General features: G+C 40.6%; 1 long non-coding RNA gene across 1 annotated transcript in view; it reads left to right on the top strand.

The window, feature by feature from the left end:
- Window positions 1–21391, top strand: part of LOC144340827 (uncharacterized) — a 54218-nt gene extending 32827 nt beyond the window's left edge. The window contains exons 3-5 of the long non-coding RNA XR_013417274.1: window positions 5824–6116; window positions 17750–17869; window positions 20444–21391. This is a non-coding gene — a long non-coding RNA (uncharacterized LOC144340827). The remainder of the gene's footprint in view (window positions 1–5823; window positions 6117–17749; window positions 17870–20443) is intronic.
- The last annotated feature ends 488 nt before the right edge of the window (window positions 21392–21879 follow it).

Below are 21879 nucleotides of genomic sequence, written 5' to 3'. Positions count from 1 at the left end.
GATGCTCAGCTACTCTCTCTGGGCTTTTGGCACTGTCATCATTGAGCAAAACCTGCTAAAGGGTTACAGCATCCTTGCTTTCTTACCCTTTCCCACACCTACAGCTTCTCATATTTGAGAGAAGGAAACTGATTGCATAAGCACGGAAGAATTTCCCAGTGGGGTTATTGAGATATGAAAGGGATGACCAGAATTTTTGCTTTCACGTATACACAAAAGTGTTGAGGTATATTCTTGATTAATAACAGCAAAGTCAGAGATGTGGATCATTTCAGGCTTAAAAAATGAAATGCTTTCAAATTATTAGATGTATTTAACTGATAAAAGCTAGAAAATCAAGTCAGAATTGTTTGCCGTCGAAGGAAGACTTTTACCTGAATTTATCTGATCAGTGCCTCATACCTTCTTGAATTTTTCTCTGTATGAGTAACCTTTTATGTTACTTATCATAAAAATAATTGCTCCAAAAAGAAACATGGTTAAATCAACTATTTGATAAAATATATTTTATCTTCTCTGAATTCAACTTTTTACAATAAAACAGTCAGATCTGTTTATACAAACATGGCCATTTAAGACTAAATGAGTTCTTCACAATATTTTATTCACCCAAACCAGTTAGTTAATTGTATAGGTTTTAGTCAGAAGAAAGGCCAGTCACTATACAGCTGTGTCCCTTTGCAACACCAGGATCAAAAGGAATCCTCCTAGATGCAAATCCCCACACTCAGGCTTCTCTTCGCTCACACTCTCCTCGCCATTGGCCAGGTGACTGCAAGGCTGTCTCCCTCGACCCCTTCAGGTCTTTGCTAAGAGTCACTTTGGTGAGGCCTTCCCTGCCCACTTCTGTTCAAAACTGCAAGTCTACCCCTCTGCTCTGGTTCCTATTGTACTTCCCTGATTTGTTCATCTCAATGGGATCTTTGTCCTCTTCATTGTTATATATTTCATTCATTTTTTTAATGAAGATTTCTCCTTTCTGTAACGGGAGGCAGCTCTTGCCTCTTCTTTGTTGCTCTATTTTCAGGACCTAAAAGAGTGCCAGGCACATTGTGGGTGATAAATAAAGACTTATTAAATAACGGAAAGAGACACTTGTGTGATTGAAAGTTTGCTTTGCAGCCATCTCTGTAGTCACTCACTATGAATGGAATTAATTTATATATCTAGGAAAATATATCATAAAACGTCTCTGCAGGGCAAATCAAAGGTGCCAAAACAAATAGTGGCAGTAAGTGTGATACATTATTTTGGGGTATTACGAAACCAAACACACAAAAGGGCAATCTCTGAAGAGGAAAAACACCACCAAAAAAGTCTGTTTGAGTAGAGAGACACATTCTCAAAAGTGCTTTGCAATGCTTAGAACAGGACAACAATAAATAGTGCGCATGCCTGGAACGATTACGAACGGGTGAGTTGGCTGCCTCTTAGCGTGGATTTTTAGCTTTATAATGTTCTGCAGAGGTTGCCAAACATTATGAACTGAAACCAAAGGAAAGGTTCCCCTGAGCTGCTGACAGAGCTACCTGCCAAGAGTTTCATGTTTCTGAGCTGGAGGTGCAGTTGAACAGTGAAAGAGGCTTCCTGGAGCTAATGAGCCCTTTTGCAGGTGCTCTGCATTGCTGAGGCCATACAGAAGTCAATGCCCTGTCAGTGATTGCTCAAGGGAACTCTCTGGAATTTAATTGGGCTTTCTGATATTATCATTAGGCGCAGCTATTGGTGTGTCCCCAGGTGACCTGAGATGCCTGCTCGGTAGTTGTTGCTCCCTACTTTGGCACTTGCTAGAGGAGTGTTTACCATTTGTTAAGTTATAGAACAGAAAGGGCAGAAGAGGATTTAGTACAACACGTGATGGCAGCCCACAGTTGCTAACCTTCACCTCACAGGAGGTGTCCTTCATAAACTAATTCAACAGCGATGGCACAAGCAGCACCTATTCTGCCTCTGGATGGAGGACAAGGGTGATGCTATGGTTTCTTCCCTCTGCTTCCATTTTCATTTGCTGCTAGCTTTCTTCTCCCCTTATTGTGGGCTGGGGGTATATGGGTGGTCTAAATTCCATGACATTTTATTGCCCAGTCATTTGGTGAAGACTGTCCAGGGAGAATTGCTTTAGTGACTGAGTCAGCAACATATAATGGAATTCTTCACTCCTGGCTAGATACTTCATTCTATTCTAATGATATGGAGGCAAGAAGGACTTCACAGATTAATTCACTTTCTCAAAAAAAAAAAAAAAAAGTGCACCCTATTTTCTTTAGAAATGAGCATTTAGAATTTGCTCCTGCTGTAGGGAGGATGAAGAGTGCAAAGGTTCAACCCCTGAGCTCTGCCTCTGAGCACTGCCTCGCCACCAAGTAGGTATGCACACTTGGTGAGTAAGGAAGCCCCTTCATGTCTCAATTTTCTTGTCTATGAAAAAGAGATAATAAAAGTATCTACCACCCAGGATTGTAGAGAGAATTTAATGAAACCATGTACCTAAAGCATTTAAGATCATACCTGACACATAATCTTTCAATAAATCTTCACTGTTATAATTATTTCTGGTTACACATTATACAGAGAAAAATGCATTAAACTCTTCCTAACATGAATATGTGATAAATTTAGAGCATTGTATAATCTTCCAGACACCTCTCAAGTATCAGTGCTTATGAGACCAGGAGGAGATAAAGGATGATTATCCACAGTCTTAACTACATTTCAGCTGCAACCGGTCAACTCTATTTTCATCAGGCTTAAGAAGTAATTACCAAGCTGATGTTTGTTTCATCATCTCTATCTCCTTCTTGTCACCACCTGGTTCAGGTGCTGATCAGCAGTGCAACTTGTCTGGGAAAAGAGAAGAAACTAGGGAAAAGGAGAAGCCAGTAGCCTGGATGATCCCCAGCAAAGCAAAGGCTTCGAGTTAATGAGTGGGATCAAGCCACACCTTCCCATCTCAGGACGTTGGTGATTTACCCGTGAGTTCAGGCTCTGCTTGGAGCCTGAGGAGCTGGCTCTTGAAGACCTACTGGCCAGTGATAAGAAGGTCCACGTTGTACTTTTCTACTGTTACAAACCTAGGCTGAGCCACAGAGAGTTAAAATGATGTTAGTAAATTTGAAAACTTCTGGGAATTCATTGCATCAGCAGCACTGGGCTTCAGCTTAGGTAGAGGTGGTGAGGAGCTACAGGACACAGTTGAAGGCACATTAGGAAGAAGATCATCTTCCTCTTTGTCTGCACCCCTCCCAAGCAACAAATCTCCACACTCTGGGCTGGTGATTTGGGCTGAGACAGTTGGTTGGCTGCCAAAATCCATATTCCTTTATTTCCAGAATAAAACAACAGCAACTAGCAAAGGGGGAGACCATGTGACTAAGTTCTCTCGGTGAACGATCAGCCCAGGTGGTTATGCTTCTCCCGGATCTGAGCTCTCAAGATAGCAGCTGGGCTTCTACACTCTCCTTCCCCTCCACTGCTGGCTGCATAGACCCAGAGGCCTCACCAGAGGGGCTTTGAATGACCACATAGAGGAAATCCGTCCAATAACCCAAATATCCACACTGGACTGTCAGGTGCACGAAAAATAAAATTCCATTGTGTTTGAATCTAGGATGACAGCTTAGCTTATCTTAACACCCTGCCTGAAATTTCACTTTTGAAAACATACTCCTTTGAATTAAGGCTTTTTTTTCTTTGTTCAGCCCCAATAAAAGAAATATCTATCTGGGATATATAAAATATTATACTTTCTTAGTAATTTGTTCTTAGATGATTCAATCAGATTTACTGAGAACTGATTACAGCATGGGTCAGGAAGGAGAGGACATTTGAAAAGGGAGGAATATATAAACAGAGAAGGGACCAGGACCCTGAAAGACTGGGCGAGAGTGACCTTTTTGTGTTTCACAACTTTGCATGAATGATGACAGACTTAATAAGGCCAAATTCAACCTTCCTCATGTTTGCACGGATGGATGGGTTGGCTTCTCTCTCCTCCTAACTGAGGAAACAGCTCCCATGGGTGTTTGCTGTTCTCTGGGGCATGTTTCAGGGAGCTCCACTGTATGGTCTGGGCACCCACCATGTTCTGGCACATGTACACGATGTAATTTCTCCTCCAGGGGTTAACAGACCTCCGATGCTTACAGCTGGGCTTCCCACAGAGTGAGGTGGAGCTCACATCTGGTAATCAAGCTCTGGGTCACTATGGCCATTGGATCCTACTGGACAAAGTGATGGTGGTGGATACTTTTCATATTTGTAACCTGCTTCTAAATGAGTTTTGATCTTTGGACTAATTTGGGATTTGCTGCTCACTCTAATTTAAACTATTTCATTTTAGTTTAGTGGAACTATTTCAGTTTAGTAGTGTAGCATTTATTGGGCACTCACTATACGCTGGGCATTAGGAATTTTCTGGGGCATAGATGGAATTGTTTTTCCTTTAAAATGAACTCTACCTCCACATACACATCTGGAGTTGCCCATATTCTGGGAGATTTGAGTTCAGAAGGCTGAGCCGACCTCCTTTACTGCAGGAGCTGGGGCTGAAAGAGAACATGAGCTATGGCCGAGAGGTAGAATAGAGATGCCTTCTTCCTCATCCAGTGAGAGACCACTGAACTCTCCGCAGCGTGTAGATTTTCATTCGCATTGGCTCCTAATACAAAATCCTGGATCTAACAACAAATCTTTGTTCTCTGCATAAAGTCTTGGACCATTATTGAGGAATCTGGGCCAGAAACAAATAAGACCTCTATTCATCAGTTTCCATTTGTTGCGGGACTCAGGTTGTTTCTGGGATAGCTCAGTTACCAGATCTTCCTTCGATAGGAAAGGGGATGATGGCATATGATCTGTTTACTCTGTTCATTCCTAAGCCAAATAGGAAGACTAAAAAACATTGCTGTGCTGTCCTCCTGAAACTGAATTCTTATTTTAAAAATCTTCATGATCCACTCTTTTCATTTTGATGGTCATTAATTCCACTCATTTAATCTAAAAGAAGGAAATAAATCCTTAGTAAAGCACTATTGAAATAACCACCAGAGGCACTGAGAGAGGCAATCCACCAATTGCCTCATTTTGTCTAGAGACCTTCATTTTTAGCAACAGGAAGAAAGATTTCAAATGTGTTTGGTAGTAAGAATGGTATTTATATGTTCATTCCTCAAACTGCCAAAGAGAGGAGCTCTTGGCATGGGTGGGAAAGTCAGTACAAAGAAGTGGGGAAGGAGAAGGGATCCCAATTTTGGTTTCAAATCAATGCCTAATCCAATTTTTATTTACTAAAATGAAGCTGATACTTCCTCCTAAATCTTTTTTCCCATTTGGTTCAGAACTCAGCACAGGCGATGTGATCCATTATCACTGTCAAACCCCATAGTAACCAGAATAGATAATTAAGAAAGACTATTCACATTGAAATCTGTCACAGGAATAGAAAAAAATATAAAAAAGAAAGAATGTTAACGTCCTTATACTCAGGTTCAGATGTGGTTTATAAAAATTGGTTTCAAAATGTTTTTTGAAAGTGAAAGTTCCAAATATGCACTTTAATTATTTGTTCAGTTTTGTTGTTGTTGTTGATTAAATTCAGGGTCACCAGTGGGTGAATTTCATAAGCAGTGACAAGGTGGAAGATTGATACATCAAATCAAAATTGTGATAATATTCAGAATCCCCAGTCTTGTAATAGGAAAGAGATTTTGTTAATGTGTGATTCACATATTTTGTTGATATGTCTGTGATTCAGGGGTTATTTTGTAGTTATCTGGAGGAAAAGAAAAACATTCATGCATTAATCAGGTTGGTTTTTTTTTCCAGATGGAATCTTACTCTGTTGCCCAGGCTGGAGTGCAGTGGCATGATCTCAGCTCCTTGAAACCTCCACTGCTCGGGTACAAGCAATTCTCCTGCCTCATCCTCCCAAGTAGCTGGGACTACAGGCATCCACCACCATGCCCAGCTAAGTTACAAAACTTAGTAGAGACAGGGTTTCACCATGTTGGCCAGGCTGGTCTCGAACTCCTGACCTCAAATGATCAGCCCCCTTCTGCCTCCCAAAGTGTGGGGATTACAGGCGTGAGCCACCATACCTGGTCAATCCGATTTTCTAAGTAAGTATTTAAGAACCAAAACAATTTCTAATGCAATATAATGCCCCAAATTGAACTTCAACCAAATGTAAATCAGCTCATTTGTAAAGTCTCCTTTTTAATACATACTAATTTAAAATATATACATATTTCACTGATTTTAATGTACAAATTAGTAAGTATTTTTTGCAAGATAAAGAACAAAACTATAAAGTTTCACAAACAGAAATGGATCTAATGGGTCATTTAGGGAGAAAGTAGTCTCTCGCTAAGAAGTTTTATTAGAGTAAAACATTAGACGTGTATTAGTCCGTTTTCATGCTGCTGATAAAGACATACCCGAGACTGGGAAGAAAAATAGGTTTAACTGGACTTATAGTTCCACATGACTGAGGAGGCCTAGGAATCATGGCGGGAGGCAAAAGGCACTTCTAACATAGCAGTGCCAAGAGAAGATGAGAGGGATGCATACGAAGAAACCCGTGATAAACCCATCAGATCTCGTGAGACTTAGTCACTACCATGAGAACAGTGGTAGATAAACCGCCCCCTTGATTCAAATTATCTCCCACTAGGTCCTTCCCATAACACATGGGAATTACGGAAGTACAAGTCAAGATGAGATTTGAGTGGGGACGCAGAGCCAAACCATATCATTCTGCCCCTGGCCCCTCCAAATCTCATGCCCTTACATTTCAAAGCCAATCCCCCAAAGTTCCCCACAGTCTTATTTCAGCATTAACCCAAGAGTTCACAGTTCAAAGTCTCATCTGAGACAAGGCAAGTCCCTTCTACCTATGAACCTGTAAAATCAAAAGCAACCTAGTTACTTCCTAGATACAATGCGGGTACAGGTATGGGGTAAATACAGCCATCCCAAATGGGAGAAAATGGCCAAAACAAAGGGGTTCCAGGACCCACACAATCCAAAATCCAGTGGGGCAGTCAAATTCTAAAGCTCTAAAATGATCTCCTTTGACTCCATGTCTCACATCCAGGTCATGCTGATGCAAGAGGTACGTTTTCATAGTCTTGGGCAGCTCCACCCCTGTAGCTTTGCAGTGTATAGCCCCCTCCCGGCTGCTTTCATGGGCTGGCCCTGAGCGTCTGTGGCTTTTCCAGGCGCAGGGTGCAAGCTGTCAGTGGATCTACCATTCTGGGGTCTGGAGGAAGGTGGTCCTCTTCTCACAGCTCCACTAGGCAGTGCACCAGTAGGGAGTCCATGTGGGGGCTCTGACTCCACATTTCCCTTCCACACTGCCCTAGCAGAGGTTCTCCATGAGGGCACATCTCCTGAACTTTTGCCTGGATGTCAAGGCGTTTCCATACATCTTCTGAAATCTAGGTGGAGGTTCCCAAACCTCAATTCTTGACTTCTGTGTGCCCGCAGGCTCAACGCCACGTGGAAGCTACCAAGGTTTGGGGCTTGCACCCTCTAAAACCATTGACTGAGCTGTACCTTGGCCCCTGTTAACAATGGCTAGAGCAACTGGGACACAAGGCACCAAGTCCCTAGGCTGCATACAGCATGGCAACCCTGAACCTGGCCCACAAAAGCATTTTTTCCTCCTAGGCTTCCCGGTCTGTGATAGGAGGAGCTGCTCTGAAGACCTATGACATGCCCTGGAGACATTTTCTCCATCATCTTGGGGATTCACATTCAGCTTCTTGTTACTTATGCACATTTCTGCAGCCAGCTTCAATTTCTTCTCAAAAAATTGGTTTTTCTTTTCTAAGGCATCATCAGGCTGCAAATTTTCTGAACTTTTATGTTCTATTTCTCCTTTAAAATGGAATGCTTTGCTGCTTAGAAATTTCTTCTGCCACATACCCTAAATCATCTCTCTCAAGTTCAAAATTCCACAAATCTCTAGGGCAGGGGCAAAATGCCACCAATCTCTTGTGAAAACATAACAAGAGTCACCTTTGCTCCAGTTCCCATCAAGTTCCTCATCTCCATCTGAGACCACCTCAGCCTGGACCTTATTGTTGATATCACTATCAGCATTTTTGTCAAAGCCATTCAACAAGTCTCTAGGAGGTCCCAAATTTTTCCACATTTTCCTGTCTTCTTTTTAGCCCTCCAACCTCCAACTGTTCCAACCTCTGCCTGATACCCAGTTCCAAAGTCACTTCCACATTTTTGGGTGTCTTTTCAGCAATGCCCCGCTTTACTGGTACCAATTTACTGTATTAGTCTGTTTTCACGCTGCCGATAAAGACATACCTGAGACTGGGAAGAAAAAGAGGTTTAATTGGACTTACAGCTCCACATGGCTGGGGAGCCCTCAGAATCATGGTGGGAGGTGAAAGGCACTTCTTACATGGTGGCAGCAAGAGAAAATGAGAGAGATGTAAACCCAGAAACCCCTGATAAAACCATCAGATCTCTTGAGACTTATTCACTACCATGATAACAGTATGGGGAAAACTGCCCCCATGATTCAATTATCTCCCACTGGGTCCCTCCCACAACACGTGGGAATTGTGGGAGTACAATCCAAGATTAGATTTGGGTGGGGACACAGAGCCAAACCTGATCAGATGTATTATATAAATTTATTTTACTTATATTTTCTTATATTTTGAAATATTTACTATTTTGTTACTTGTACAAGTAATATATTTTCAAGGGAGAAAACTTGGAAAATACAGAAATACACAAAGAAAAAGCCTAAGAACTAATTGTTGTGCTCAAAGATGACTACGGTTCATCTAGCCTTTCTATTGTGTTTGTGTGTGTGTAGGTGTATGTGTGTATTTATACGTGCATTGTATGTGTTTACATCAGTGTGTGTATGTATATGTGTGTGTCTGTGTATATGCAAGTGTGTATGTATATGCGTATTTATGTATATGTGTACATGTATGTGTGGAGTATGTCTGTGTGTATACATGTGTATGGGTAGGGGTGTATGTGTGTATGTATATATATGTGTAGGTGTGTGTATGCATAGGTGTATGTGCATGTATATGTGTATTTGTGTGTGTGTGTATGTATGGGGGTGTGTGCATGTGTAGGTGTGTGTATATGTGTAGGTATAGATGTGTGCATGTATGTGTGTATATGTGTATGTATAGATGTGTGTATGTGTAGATGTGTGTATGTGTAGATGTGTGTATGTGTATATATGTGTAGGTGTGTGTATATGTGTACATATGTGTAGGTGTATGTGTATATATGTGTAGGTATGTGTATGTACATATGTGTAGGGTGTGTGTATATATGTGTAGGTGTGTGTATGTGTGTGTGTGTGTGTGTTATGTGTATGTGGTGGTGGAGGTGTGTATCAGATGCTAAATGATACTTTTCCTGTTGACTCAGAGTCTGAAGCTTTTGTGGAGCCCTGAAGGTTAAGAATTCTAGGTGCTCAACCATTCCCCCTTGCAGGACAGGCTAAGAGTTTGTGAAACCAGTTTGACAACCCTAACTCATCAATCACATTGGAAGAACCTAGTAAAAAGAGGAAGGTAGGGGTAGAGCCGGACCAGGTGGTATGGAGTACTTTGCAGAGATTGCTGATGTCCTGTGAATTTCTCCTTCATGCCCCCAGCTAAGCCTGTAGAGCTTTGAGGAGGCCACATGCAAAGATAGGCATGTGTCCCCTGGGATTTGGGAAATTGAGATAGCCTGACTCAGGCCAGAGGAGTTCCAAGTGGCCTGTGGTGGCAGAGCAAAGAAAAGAGAGAGGTCTACTTTGGTATGGCCTGAGCTTCCAGATACTTACAGGTTAAGAACGCACAAGAGTCAAGTGGACAAAGCAGCTCAGGGTGACTGGTCCTGAGCTGGCCTGCGAAGGATTCGATATGAAGACACGGCGAGGAGAGGCTGCCCCAAACACGGAGTGTTGGTGAGCCAGCAGCCAGCCAAAGGGCTCCAGAGAGCCAGAGGGAGGAGGAGAAGAGGACAGGTGAGGGGTCCTGGTCAAATCTCTCTCTCTATCTCTCCTACACACACACACACACACACACACACACACAAACACACGCACTCTCACATGGCAGTGAAGGTGACACTGTATCTCCGAATCCCCCTCACTTCATTTTTTTTTTTTAAGACAGAATCTCACTCTGTTGCCAGGGTGGAGTACAGTGGCACAATCTCGGCTCACTGCAACTTCTGCCTCCTGGGTTCAAGCAATTCTCCTGTCTCAGCCTCCCCAGTAGTTGGGACTACAGGCCATGCCACCCCACCCAGCTAATTTTTGTATTTTTAGTAGAGACGAGGTTTCACCATGTTGACCAGGATGGTCTCGATCTCCTGATCTCGTGATCTGGCCACCTCGGCCTCCCACAGTGCTGGGATTAGAGGCATGAACCACTGTGCCCGACCCACTTCATTTTTTGAAAACATTGATTATGCATATATGTTCTTACATGTGTTTCTCCTTTGCAAAGTAACATTCACTTCACCTATAGTAACACTCATTTAAAAATTTCAACTGTGTGTAAAGCCCATGTATAAACACATTTCTGAATACCAGTTACCGCTTATAGTAATAACCCCTGTCCTTGGTAAATAGCATTCTGTTTTCCAATAATCTTATTTTCAAGAAGTTTCGTCTTAATAACATCATCAGGCTTTTAACTTTCTTTTCAGGGTTGGTCAGGGCCTTCTTCTTAGACCACACTGCAGTTTCTGTGTCTCCCATCTGAACCCCTTAAATCCACTCCACCCAGGGCTTTGCTGAGCACATTTCTGCGTGGTTGTACATGGTCAAACACATAACATCCAAACTCCACAGTCTGGCATTCAAGAATCTCCATAGTTTAAGTTTTAAAAAAATCTTTTCAGATTTACCCAAAACTAGATCATTCGCCAAAACTAACTTCCTCCAGCAGCAAAGCTTCCCCGAACGTGCCTTACGTGCTCCCTCCTCCCTGGTTTTGCTCACGCAGTTTCTCATTTCTCCAGGCTCTCCCCACTATCCAGGAATGTTAGTTGAAAATTCTGGCATGAATGGAGACAGAAATGGAATGTACTTCAGGGAAATACCGAATTCTACTGAAGGTTATTTCAGTTTAGGCTAGAAAAAGTTTAAGCATATTTTTTAGGCAAAGAGGAAGAAATTGATGTTTTAAAGAGATAAAAGGATTAAGAGGAGGTGGGATAAGATGCTATTAAAAACATAGGTCAAGGAGACATTTCTAAATGTAGAAAATTTGGGGGTTAAAGTATTTTGAGTATTGATGCCATGTATCTTGGTGAATAGAAGGGCACCCATTTTAGTAAGACATTTTACGAAAAAAGCACCAAAGGTTGGAGGCAGATCCAAAGACTGGTTTGAAACCAGACAAAAACCAGCAGAGCTGACTTTAGAGGGGTCAGTGATTAACCTTCAGGCATAATATTAGCCTGAATCCCAAGCACCTGTGAAAAGAAGCAAAGTTTTGGCATCAGCAAGAGTGTTTTCAATTCAGTGACTCCCTGGTATATACAAGGTGTTTCTACGTAAAAGTTACATGACTCTCACTTTAATTATTTATTCAAAAATTGATAAGTAGGCCGGGGATGGTGGTTCACAGTTTGCTTGAGCCCAGGAGTTAGAGGCCAACCAAAACCCCATCTCTACAAAAAAAAAAAAAAAGTTAGCCAAGAATGGTGGTGGATGCCTGTAGTTTCAGCTACTCAGGAGGCTGAGTGAGGTAGGAGGATCACTTAAGCCCAGGATGTTGAGGCTGCAGTGACTATGCCACTGCACTTCAGCCTGGGCAACAGAGTGAGACCCCATCTCAAAATAAATAAATAAATAAATAGCTACTCCTCTACTTTCCCATCAGCTGTTAATGCCTCCAGTACATAAAAGGACTCAACCACACAGTATTGGTTTTGGCAATCCCACCCCTCTTCTATTAAGATCTAATTCTCGCTCTCAGAATTACCTGGCTGTACATAAAGATGTACATCCAACAGTATCTGGGAAAAAATGACTTAAGAGATAAAAGAATTGTCAATGCAAAGAGTTAAACCAAGTCAGAGAATTATTTGAAGTTATCCAAAACCATTAAGGTCATTGGCGAGAAAAAGAAATAATTTATGTAAAAGGCAGATTGGTTAAAAGTCTTCAAAGCAAAGGTTTGGAAAGTCTGCATTCACGCTTTCATGTAACGTTTCAGTAAATAATTATTATTTACTATATTCCAAGTACTACACTATGCCTTACGGTACAAAGATGAAAACAGAGAAAGGATCTGATCTAAAAGAGCTGAATTCTGATTGGGAAAACAACAAAGTGAATATACTACAGTGAGATTGTTGCTGAGGTAGAGAGAAGCAAGAAAGAGCACCTTGCGGCCGGGCGCGGTGGCTCAAGCCTGTAATCCCAGCACTTTGGGAGGCCGAGACGGGCGGATCACGAGGTCAGGAGATCGAGACCATCCTGGCTAACACGGTGAAACCCCGTCTCTACTAAAAATACAAAAAAAAAAAAAAAAAAAAAAAAAAAACTAGCCGGGCGAGGTGGCGGGCGCCTGTAGTCCCAGCTACTCCGGAGGCTGAGGCAGGAGAATGGCGTAAACCCGGGAGGCGGAGCTTGCAGTGAGCTGAGATCCGGCCACTGCACTCCAGCCCGGGCTACAGAGCAAGACTCCGTCTCAAAAAAAAAAAAAAAAAAAAAAAAGAAAGAGCACCTTAGACGACCTTGCAGAGACAAAAAAACCTGTGGGGAGACCACACTCCAGGTGTTTCTTGGAAGGGCTTCCCACGGGACGGGGAAGAAACATTTCAGGGAGCAGGTGTGAGAACTGCAGTGGAGCCGCGGCAGCTGTGGAGGGGAGGCTGCTTGAGGCCACACCCCCCGCGGGTGGGGTTTGGGAGGTGGGGGATGGGGAAGGGGGGTGATGGAGATTAGCCCAGAGATCAACAGTGGTTGTAAATTATTATTTGCTTTTACAGTAAGAAAATAATACTTAAGTCACAAGGTATAAGTAAGATGCAATTATGTGATTATGTACCCCCAAAAGCTCCCAAGAAAGTCATTTTCTATAAGGGCAAAACTACGAATTGCCAGCCAGATGCAGTTATTACCATTTTCTTAGACATTTTACTGCCTTTCATTGCACTAATAGTTCCTAGTGTAATGGAGCAGTTACAAATGTGATCCTACCATTCTGGACCTATCTTTCTTACCGTGAGCCCTTGGACAAGTTACTCTACCTCTGTGTACATCACCAACCTCATCTGCAAAGTGGACACCAGAACCGCACTTACCTCTACAGGAGTGTTGTGTAAATGAAAATGCCAGCAAAGCGCTTAGAGCAATATATGGCTCGTAAGAGTCTCTCAAGAACTGTTAGCGATGTTTGAAAGAAGGAAGAACATCTAAACACATTTGAACTTAGTTTTTGTTTGTTTAACGGTTGAACTTTAATACAGTTTAACTTAAAGGTCACTATGAGAATACAACTATGTGTTAAAATCGCCGCCTGTTAAAGCTGGCAAAGGTTTTAGATTCAGCCAGTCCACAACTCCCTCCACAATTTACAGGTGAAACTGTGATCTAGAAAAGTTCAGCAGTGTTTCCAGTTGTAAAGCTCCGAGGCTCGGAAAGTTCCAGTATAGCGTGGCCCCCATTCCTAAGGCAAATGACTGATTGTCTGCTGCCCTCTAGTGGCAGATTTGGGAAACTATCTTCTGTACAGTAAGAAATGACACAATACCACAAGAGCCATTTATTTGCAGAAGGCTCACCAGGCGTGTTACAAAGTCTGTATATATTGTCTCTATAATGCAGTGAAAGTCAAAACTACTAGATGTTTTTATTTATATGTACAAGTAGCTGCATTTTTTCATACAAATCATGTAAGGTATTGCTCTTTGTGAGTATTCACAACTTTCCTATGTTTAACTCACCTCTCCAATTGTTTAAAACCAAAGTGTTGGTTATATATTAACAACATTTCACTGCCAGTATCGATTTCTGCTTTTATTTGATTATTTATAATAACTAGATCATCTACCCCTCCTTTAAATAGCATGTGATTAAAGAGAAGATGGAGAAGAAAGAAAAAGAAAGAAGAAATGAAGGAAGGAGGGAAAGAGGAAGAAAGGAAAGGGGAGAAAGGGAGGAAGGGAGAGAGGGAGGGAGGAAGGGGCAAGAAAGAAACTACATGGTACTTGATGAGTCTCCCTTTTTATAGAGACCTGGAGAACAACTATGAATAAATCCACGTGTTTACACAAACATATATAAATTACATTTTACACAAATGTGAGAACGTGCTCTGCCACCTCCTCTGGACTGACCTTACTCATATAAGACATATCATTTTTTTTTTTAGATGCTCTGTTGCCCAGGCTGTAGTGCAGTGGTACGATCTCAGTTCACTGCAACCTCTGCCTCCCAGGTTCAAGCAATTCTCAGGCCTCAGCCTCCCAAGTAGCTAGGATTACAGGCGTGCACCATCACGCCCAGCTAATTTTTATATTTTTAGTAGAGACGGGGTTCCACCACATTGGCAAGGCTGGTCTCGAACTCCTGAGCTCAAGTGATCTGCCCTTCTCGGCCTCCCAAAGTGCTGCAATTACAGGCATGAGTCACGGCACTTGGGCCAAGACATATCTTGAAGATAACAGCTATACATGTTCCATTATGCATCCTGTTATAGATATGAAATTTGAATGTTTTTACTATGATTTTTTAAAAGGTACGATATCTTCCTTTTACATGGAGATGATCAATAAATTCCTTATAGTAGCATTGTTGAATCAAAGGAGTTTCTAAATATTTAATTCTAAAAGATGTTGTCTTTGTGCATTATTTTTCATTCCCTCGGGCCTACAAGTGCCCTGTTTTCCCACTCTTGGGCGAGAACTTGGTCTTATAAAAGTTGTAATTATTTCCAAATTGATAGGTTAAAAAGTTGCATCTTATTGTTTTGATTTATGATTTCTTTAATTATCGATGAGACTGGAATATTTTCCCAGGTAAACAAGTCATTTGAATGTTTTTGTTTGCCTATGTGAACAGCTCGTTCATATTTTCTGCTTTTTTTTCTGTTAAGTTGTTGGCATATGAGACTTTTTTGGACAGTAAATTTATGCTTTTCTATTTATCTTTTAATTTAGCTTATAATATTCTTTCTGCATGAAAGTTAAAACACTTATATAGTCGAATGTATTATTTTTTTCCACCCATGATTTTTTTCTTGCCTACAAAGATCTTCCTAACCAAAGGTAATAAACCGTTTGCCTAAACTTTCTTTTACTACTTTTAGGGTTCTTTTTTTAAAAAAAATTTACATGTAAATAATTGAGCTATCTATAAGGGATTTTGGTGAAGGTAATGCATAGGCATTCAGCTTTGTTTCCTGCCCCGAATTATTAGCCATTTGACCTAACACTATAGTGTCTAGGCTTCATTTGAAAAGCTGTATTTATTACATGCCAAATTTCCATTGACTTTGGATCATTTATTTTTCTCTCTGGATTCCCCATCCTATTTCATTGCTCTCACTGTCTCTTGCTACTCTAGTACTAAACTGTTTTACAAATAGTGGCTTAAAGTATATTTTAATATCCGGTAGGGCTACTGAGTCAGGTGACAACATTCCTTTTTTTCTTACCCATAGAATCTTCTTGATTAATTCACACGCTTGTTTTTTTCTTCCTATCAACTCAAATTAAAAACCTATAAGCAATTTTATGGTGATCTTATTAAATTAAGAAATTAAGAAGGAATTGATGTATTTAAATTGTTATATGCCTATATATATGTTAGTGCAAGTCCATCCATTTATGGAAGTAAAAACTTTAAACATTTTTAAATAGGCTCTTTCTAAATGTACAACCAGGCATTTATTCTCTATTGTAAATGATATATAAAAGTCTCTTCATTTTTATTTTTAATTTGGAGGAGCATGTGTGTGTGTGTTAAGGAAGGTTAGACATGTTCTATGATGTGTTGAAAATAGTGACCAAATGTTTGACAGTAATTTGTCTTTCAGTTGATTCCTTTTGGCTTTCCTGATTCACAAACATCGTTTGCATATTGACAAGGTTTACCTCTTCTTTTTTTTTCATTTTTATACTTTATTTCTTGTTTTTTGTCAATTGTATTGAATTGATTAATACTTCCTTATTAAAGTTATGCCTTTAATACTTTGCCTTTAATGTTATGCCACTAAGGACATAGTGAACTTTATTGTCTTATTCTCAGTTTTAAAACAGAAATGCTCCCCATGTTCGTCATTAAGCAAGATGAATTTTGGTGTGAGGAGCATATGTCCCCTCCTTAGTTCCCGTAATTCAATTAAAAAAAAAGTTACAAGGCAAAAAGGCATGAAGTAGAAGGTATTCCTGATGAAGCACAAATTCTAGTTAAAATCAAAATCAATTGTGAACTACATCCTAAAAGTAAATTCTTTCTAATTGTATTATGTGACAAACAATAGAATCTTCAATTTGCTTTTCGTTTTTCTTAATATATTGATTTTGACCTTTTTACAAGAGAGAATTCATAAATACTCCCTAATTGATATCACCTTGTAAACAGATGAGCCAACAATTTACATCCCAACTTTAAAAGGAATGGTAGGCCAGGAATGGCTCACACCTGTCATCTTACCACTTTCAGAGGCTGAGGCAGGTGGATCACTTGAGTCCAGGAATCTGAGACCAGACTGGGTGACATGGTAAAACCCCATCTCTATTACAAAAAACACACACACACACACACACACACACACACACAATAAAAATGAACAGTTTAATTGGTGATGCTGAGGGCCAGCACAAGGCAGGCAAGGGGAGAGATGTGGTTGTGTTTGGTGAGAAATCAGAGAAAAGGTTTTTTCTGTTGTTGCAAATTATTGCAAAAGCTACGCTAAAATGGTTGTAACTTAAGTTCTCTTAACATAACGTTATTTGATCATTGTAAAGGAAAATGCAATTCATACATACACATACACATACATAATTTGATTGCCTTCAGGAAGAATACATCCCTTCCTACTTTCTTAAAAGGACATGAAATGGATGCTAAATTTCACCAAATGCTTCTTGGCCATCTGTGGAAACATTGGTATGTGGTTTTCTCTCCTTTAATCTTCCAATGTGAGGAATTTCATTAATAGCTATTGCTAATGAACTATTTTTGCTTGGAATGAAACCGTTTGTTTATAGTTTGCTTTTAAAATGCATTCTCAATTATATTATATTTTATTTGTAATTTTTGTAAAGAGATTCCTTAGTGAAATTGGTCTAAGAATTTTTGTTGTTGTGTTATTTCGAAGTTCTTTTGATGTAATTTGCCCAGTTTGGGTACCAATGATATACTTGCTGTGTTAAAACAATATAAACTAGGAATTTTTCTCCTGGGGCTCTCTGGTAGTTTCAGTATTAAAATTATCCGTGTGTTGAAAGTTTAAGAGAATCCATCTGTGACAGTACCTAGATCTCATTCTTTCTTGTGGGGTTAAATATTTGCTCACTCAAATTATTTTATGGTTATTGGGCTTTACCTTTATTATCTCTTCTGTGGTAGGTTTTAGTAATTATCATTTAAAAATCACCTCTCATTGAAGTTTTTATATTTACTTAGAAAAAATATAAGGTAACATTTTCTTACTATTATCTATTCTTTCCTCTCTAATTATCTCTCCTTTTTGTTTGTTTGTTTGTTTTTGTTTGTTTATTCATTTGTTTTGAGACAGAGTCTCGCTCTGTCACCCAGGCTGGATGGAGTGCAGTGGTATGATCATAGCTAACTGCAGCCTCAATTTCCTGGACTCAAGCAATCCTCCTGCCTCAGCCTTCCAAGTAGCTGGGACCACAGGTACGCATCCCCACACTTCATTAATTTTTAAATTATTTTGTAGAGATGGAATTTCACCACATTGCCCAGGCTGTTCTAGAACTTCTGGGCTCAAGCAGTCCTCCCACTTTGGCCTCCCAAAGTGCTGGGATTACAGGCATGAGCCACAGCACTCAGCCTCCATTCTCTTTTTTATCATTGCATATTTCTACTTTCTCTTTTACCTCTTGATGATGTTACTAGCCATTATCAATATTATTATTTCAAAAGTTAACTCTTAGATGTATTTTGCATTTTCAAATTTTTATTTTCTACATTAAAACCTTCATAAATTGAAGATTTCTATTTACGTCATTATATATAATACGTGGCATGTTCTCTTAAGCTTGCCATAGGCCAGCCCCTCTCTTCATTTTCTATGTTCAGACAATTCACCTATTATTTTCCTGTCTGGCCACTCTCAGCACAAGAATTAGAACCTAGTTTGAGGCTTTTAGTTTTCTTCTGACCTCTGTTTAGCCATATCTCATAGTTTCTAATATGTTTACTGTTCAGTTTTTTTTTTGAAGCCACAGTGCAGGAGGATTGAGTAACGAAAAACTAGGAAAGCATATGTAGAAAGAAAGAAAAAGGAAAAGGAAAAGAGAGAAAGAGAGCATTAGTTAGGTGTAAAGACAGGATTCAGGGATAAATCTGTTTTTCTCGTAAGCTGTGCTCGTATGCTGGCAGAGAAAGCCAGTGGAGAACATCATCAGTGAGCACACAACGACAGAGCAAGGCCACAGGAGACGGGGAGGGGACAGCAGGAATGTCTTTGTCCATTTGGGATGCTGTAAAAAATACCATAAACTGGACAGCTTATAAACGTAGACATTTATTTCTCACAGTTATGGACACTGTGAAATCCAAGGTCAAGATGCCAGCAGATTTGGTGTCTGGTGAGGGCCCACTTTCTGGTTCATGGATGGCACCTTCTCACTGTGCCCTCGCATGGCAGAAGTAACTAGCTAGCTCTCTGGGGTCTCTCTTATAAGGATGCTAATCCAAATCATGAAGATGAAACACTTCCAAAGGCCCCACCTCTTAATACCACCACGTTGGGGGTTGAGGATTTCAACATATGAATCACCTCCCAAAGGCCTCACTTCTTAATACTATCACATTGCAAGGGTGATTTTTTTTTTTTTGAGACAGAGTCTCACTCTGTCGCCCAGGCTGGAGTGCAGTGGCGCGATCTTAGCTCACTGCAAGCTCCGCCTCTTGGGTTCATGACATTCTGCCTCAGCCTCCCGAGTAGCTGGGACTACAGGGGCATGCCACCATGCCTGGCTAATTTTTTTGTAGTTATAGTAGAGACGGGGTTTCACCGTGTTAGCTACGATGGTCTCCATCTCCTGACCTCGTGATCCGCCCGCCTTGGCCTCCTAAAGTGCTGGGATTACAGGCATGAGCCACTGTGCCCGGCCTGCAAGGGTGATTTTAACATACAAATTTTGAACATAATATTTAGACCATAGCAAGTACACAGGCCATAAATCCAGGAGACAAGAGAGCATTCTTTGTGAGAACAATGAGTCGTGGGGTTCATGTAAATACAGATGATTTTGGAGGTAGTAAGAGGAAAGGTGTTTGTGATGGCTAATTTACGTGTTAACTTGACTGGGTCATGGGGTGCCCAGATATTTGGTTAAACCCTATTCTGAGTATGTCTGTGAGTGTGTTTGTAGAATGAGATTAACATTTGAATGAGTGAACTGAGTAAAGCAGACTGCCCTCCCTAATACAGGTGGGCCTCATCCAATCAATTGAAGACCTATAGAGAACAATAAACAAAAAGAAAATAAAAGAAACTAAGAGGAAACTTCTGCTTGACTGCCCTGTGGCTGGGATATTAGTTTTTCTTGCCTTTGGACTCAAACAGAAGCACTGGCTCTTCTTGGGTCTCAAGCCTGCCTTCAGACTGAATCTCTATCAGCTCTCCTGGCTCTCCAGCTTGCTGACTGCAGATCTCGGGACTTCTCAACCTCCATCATCACGTGGAACAATTCCTTACAATAAATTTCTTTATATATATGTGCACATAAACACACACACATGCATGCATGCATGCACACAAGCACACACACACTATTGGTCCTGTTTTTCCAGAGAATCCTAGTATTGTAGTAATTCGTGCCCATTGACATCTACTTTCTTATAAGACAGAGTCAAGTTCATCTGCCAAATGTGAAGCAGATAAGGAAGAGAAAATGGAGTTGAGAAGCGAGAAAGAGATTTTTCAGAATAGTCAAGACAAAGTTACTGAATAAGGTCTGTTTCCTTGTATAAAAGGTATTTTTCCAGAAGAAGAAGAAATTTTTCCAGAAGAAAATTAATGTTTAATTAATTGTTAAATGATCAGTTCAATATGTCTCTGCTGCAATATTATGAATTCAAAGGGAAGGGTCTGTGTTTTTCAGAGATAGAGTGTTGTTTATTGTTGGTGCCATTTGCTTGAGTTCTTATCCCAGCTTTGTCATTTTCTATCTGCATGATTTGTTGCATGTTGTTCAATTTCTTTTCCCCTCAGTTTCCTTACCTAGATCTGTTTGATAGGATTGTGATGGGGATGAAAGAAGTGCATTGAATAGTAACTGGCAATAGTGAAAACTCAGCCAAAGTGATCCACTGGGAAGATTTTGGCCCAGTCTACCCTGAGCACTTAGCACAATGTTTAAAATCTAATAGGTCTTGAATTGCATGCATTAGTGGATGGATGAAGTCTGTTATTCTGTGCTCAGCCACTGTGGTTGATTGTTAGCAGCTGAGCATAGTTTTGGACCTATTCTACATTCTTCCCTGCATGTTGGGGGAAGAATCTCAGGTATACATTTTTTGGAATCCCTTTCCAGTGGGGTTATGTATTTGACTTTGCCAATGAAAGTTGTTTGCCCAAGATTTGAGAAGGAAAGAGAAGACAAATAATTATACCTTTGGGAGCAGCTGGGGAGAGGTGCATGGACTCTGGCAGAAGACACATGGAGTGTTTTTGCAGCCACATCTGGGCAATCTCCTAAGAAACATATGGTTTGCTGCTACGTGAGCCCTTCAGTGGCAGCTTGGATTCCTGATTTCTGCACTGGTGGATTTCTTCAAAGCAGTAGTAGCTCCTCTGTGTGAAAGGGAAATAAAGCTTCGACCCCCCAATTCACTATGCCACAAGGAAAAAAATTAAGCTGAAAGTGGAGTCAAGCAAGACACTGACTTTCCTTTTGTTTCTAAGCGGATAGCTACAATAAAAGGTTAAAAATCCCCACGGGTAGCTACTCTGTGTAAAGCACCAATTTACTGAGTGCCAAACGAATACATAATTGAGTATTCTCCTACCTTCGCCTTTTCCCTTGCAGCATGTGAATTTAGTAGTGTGATCATACCCTTCCTTTTCCCCCTCCAGCCTGCTTTTCCCCTTTCAATACTGAAGCCCTCAAAATTATTTTCAAAGAAGGCACAGACCTATCTCCCAGGCATGTCCTCAATTTTGGCAAAATAAACTTCCAAATTGATTGCGACCTGACTCAGATCCTTTTGGGTTTACACCTGCCTTCATTGTTGTGGCACTCCCAACACGGGTGTGAGTTTCTAATCCCCTGCATTAGATCCCTTCCTTCTTAAAATACCTAGAGGGCTTGCCTTTTTTTTTTTTTTTTTTTTTTTTTTGGATTAAACCCAATTGTTATGGGATGAATTGTGTCCTGTCCTCCAAATTCATGTCAAAGCCCATAACACCCACTACTTCAGAATGTGACGGCATCTGGAGATAGGAGTCTTCAAACAGGTGATTAAGTTAAATGAGGCCATTAAGGTTGGCTGTAATTCAGTGTGATTGGCATCCTTATAAAATGCAGAAAAGTGGACATACACAGAGACATACGAGATGTGGGCACACACAGACAGGAAAGTCCATATAAGGACAGCGAGAAGGTGGTGGTCTACAAGCCAAAGAGAGCGACCTCAGGAAAAAAAAAAAAAAAATCTTGCCTGTACTTCAGTCT

This window comes from Macaca mulatta, chromosome 5 (genome assembly GCF_049350105.2).
Source record: "Macaca mulatta isolate MMU2019108-1 chromosome 5, T2T-MMU8v2.0, whole genome shotgun sequence".
Lineage (NCBI taxonomy): Eukaryota > Metazoa > Chordata > Mammalia > Primates > Cercopithecidae > Macaca > Macaca mulatta.
The sequence above is the reverse complement of the archived record's forward strand: the minus strand, read 5'-3'. Positions and strand labels throughout refer to the sequence as shown.